A 3787-nucleotide genomic window follows, 5' to 3' on the forward strand; every position below is an offset into this window, starting at 1 on the left:
AATCGTGATGAGACTTGTAGACATATACATAAGTAGTTTGGATGAGAATCGACGATGCATAGTCTCTCTTTCTCTCTCTCTCTCTCTCTCTCTGTCTCTGTTCCCGGAATCGTGACCCGGAAATACGGTAGAGGCGGAAACGCGATTCCGGCGGGCGAACGCCGCGCCGCGAATTATTATACGATTTCTGGGCTAACGATTTGAAACAGCGAATAATTTCCGAGCGGTGGCGGCGGCGACGGTGGCGGCACCAGTTGGAATTTTGCGCGAAACAGATTTGCAATTATCCCGGGGACATCGAAACCTGTGTCGAGGGGGAGGGGACACGATCCAGTTACTATCGATACGATCGCTATCGAGATCTGTGTTTTAAACGTGGGTTGCGGCTCGCGTATCGAGATTTAAAAGACGATTGTTTTTTTTAAAAAGGAATTTAAAGAGGGATAAAATGTTTTTTTTTTTTTTTTTTTTGGTTTCTGTTTTTAGTTTTTTAATTTATGCCACGTTTCGAATTGTTGTGGAAAGAGAAATGTATATATTAATTTTCGATTTGTGTTATCGAGATTTATTTGAATAATTTTACGAGAAATATTATTTTTGTTGTTTATTTTTGTTGCTTAATGAAGTGTATCCAATTGTTATGTAGTTATATTCGTGTTGTATTATTGTGTGAAATACTTTCTATAGATTTTGTGAAATTTTGCCAAGATTTTTTTTAATTTTTTTGCTTCTTTTTTCCTTTTATTTTATTTTTAATTCTTTATTATATATTATCAATTAGTTTATATTATAGTAAAATTGGCATTTCAAAAATATGTTTACAAAATAATGATCTATTGTCAGATTATTATATATTAAAATATTTCCTAAAAGAAAAACAAATTATAAATAAAATATTATAAAACGAATGAAAGTAATAATTTTTAAATTTATTCTTCAATATTTTTTCTTTTTTTTTTTTTATTAAATTTAAATTTTAATAATTTAAATTTTTGAAAGAAGGTAACCATTTGTTTACCCTTTTACTTTACTTTACAAACGAAAGAATGCGGAATATCAGTGAAATCAATCCGGAATGCAATCCGATCTTTTACAGGTTTGTTTAAAACGAATTATGTAGAAGTGAAAAATAAAAAAAAACTGTTTGATCTTTTTTTTTTTTTTTTTTTTTTCATCAGAGATGCTTCTTCAGCACGAAGAGGAATTGCTTTTGCACGGGAAACTATTTCTGCACTCGCTGGCTTCTCTCAATTGTTAACTTTCTCGAGCTATTGTTGTATCCTCACTGCTTATTCCAGATTCTTTCATCCAGATCTTTCTCTTCGAGCAGAAACGAAAATGACCGGGATAGAAAATTTTAAACAAAATCGATGATCATTTTTCTTGTCGAAAGTCAATTTTTATAGGAAAAATAGATTTTTATTATCTTTATTATTGCAGAATTATAAATGGTAAACGATAATATGGTTGCTGTGTCTAGAAACAATCAAATTGGATATTATAATCAATTTTCTCACCGTTAAAAGTGAGATTAAATTTCATCGTTTATTAAACGTTTCGTTGATTTTGATATTAACAATTTGATATATTTTAACTTTTTAAAAATTCAATCATTCTCATTATTTACATCTTTATATTAAAAAATAGTCAATTGATTATGAAATTAATAAGAAAAATCATCGAATATATTTTTAATTATAATTACAATAATAAAATATCCCTATCAACTAAAGTTTAAAAAAAAAAAAAGTTCTATTGTTAAGAATTAAAACTAGCACAATAAAATAATTAAGTCACTGATTTCGATCCTTTTCACAACGTACGAGTCTGAGGAAATAAAGGCAAAAAGAAAATTGGCAAAAATTCACGTAACGTTAATTAAACAACCTCTGTTTTAGGTACATGAAATAAGAGATACCCACTAGCTGTCCAAATTCCTTATTTCTTTTACCATGAAAAGCTCGCCAAGGTCTCTGACGTTAATTAATCCCGCGCCAAGCCAAGCCAAGCCAAGGCTACCTGGCCACCAGCTTCGAGGGCCGTTTCACATCGTGGATCCTACTTTTCAGACGACGACGAATCGTCTCCGGGTGGGTAGCATTAAAATGTAAAACTGTGCGGAATTACAAGAGATTTCCGCGGGAAAACAGGCTGCGCAGGAGAACTCGAGGACCGATGTGAACAGGCCTGCGATTCGTTTTAATAACGGCGTAGCGAACGCCCCGTCCAAGCGTGGACTTTTTAATTAAGAATGGCGGCCGAAAGTGTCGAAGACTTTCCGCCTGGTGGCACTGTAAAATACGTATGTACGTGTAGGGAAAATTTTTCTTCGCGAGAAGATTAAAAAGACATTGAGCGAAATTAATGTTTCCGTGTTTGTAAATATAAATGTCTTGGACAGAATACTATCCAGAGTGTGTAATATTTAAATAGAGAATATTATTATGGAATAAATTGTCTGATGAAGTAAGAGTGGAGTATTTAAATATTGAACTCTTAAAGAAGGTTATATTGGAAGGTATGTACATGAAACAAAAACAAATATGTAACAAATGTTCAATATTATTACTATTTTTTTTAAATATATTATTTATGTAAGTACTAATGTGTTTAATATTATTTTGCAGCAATGAAATAATTCTATAATTGAAAAATACATGTAGGATATCTTTGGAGGACAAAATAAACGCAAAAATTAATATACAAAAACGTTGAGGTAAATTTAATTAATTTTATAAACAATTTTAACTCGTGTTAAACGATGAAACGAGACAGGAAGAAAGTGGGACAACAGAGTAACGAAGACAGAATGCAAACTTCAATTGCTTAATAATAAACTTAATAAATATGTTTCAATCATTTTTATATACCAATTTTTGTGTTTACTTTAGCATCTGGAATTTTCCATATATATTTATATCCATTGTATATATTTATAAGTGTATTCTATTTTATGCATTTAAAATCAAGTAGTTTCCTCATTATATGATATTAATAAAATCTTTCAGATATTCTTTGCGATATTTTTCTCCCATCCTCGTCAATCTTTGATACAAGGGATTACAAAAGAAGTGTGTACCTTAATAGAAATCAGAAAATCCTGTCTTGTTCCGCGGAGAAACTGAATTTCCCTTGTTTTTTTATTAATTAAGAGTGCTGGGTAAAAGAGACGACTGCAAATAGAGACTTCCTGAATGTCTCTTTGTGAAGACCTCGTGGATAGTTTCGAGAGAAAGTTTTTTCTCCATCTATGCAAAAAAAAGAATGTAAGAATAAGTTGTTTTTTTTTTATTAATTAAAAGTAACTACACGAGCTTTCCTTTTTTTCCCCTTTTATTTTCACAATTCTCGAAAACACTATCTTTGTTGGAGGGCGGAAAGCGACAGTTTCATTCCTCTTTTGTTTTTTTTTTATTTTTCTTTTTTTTTTCAAAATCTTTTTACCAAAGATAAGTAAGGAAAATATAAAACCAGGTTGTACATTCGTATTTTCTTTTGATATAGACCTCCGTTTGTCGAAACCGATATATTTCCCTTCCCTGTATCATCGAAAAGATAAAATCGAAGAATCCTGTATATTTCAGTCAAACGATCGTTCCTGAAAAATTGTATAAATTGTACAGTTTCATTTATATGTATATATATATATATATTTTTTTCCCGCGGATTTTGTTCCGCGAATCAACGAATGAATTTTTTCGGTCAACCGTTTCCCACGCTTCTCTCAACTAGCGCAATTTTTCTTCATTTTTTTTTTTTAATCTCCGTTTTATATTTTTTTTATCCC

General features: G+C 30.9%; 1 protein-coding gene across 1 annotated transcript in view; it reads right to left on the reverse strand.

The window, feature by feature from the left end:
- Nucleotides 1-3787, reverse strand: part of LOC102674178 (venom dipeptidyl peptidase 4-like) — a 248884-nt gene that overhangs the window by 93483 nt on the left and 151614 nt on the right. The gene's annotated exons all lie outside the window — the stretch shown is intronic.

Source organism: Apis dorsata, unplaced genomic scaffold, assembly GCF_000469605.1.
Source record: "Apis dorsata unplaced genomic scaffold, Apis dorsata 1.3 scaffold_434, whole genome shotgun sequence".
NCBI classification, from domain to species: Eukaryota; Metazoa; Arthropoda; class Insecta; order Hymenoptera; family Apidae; genus Apis; species Apis dorsata.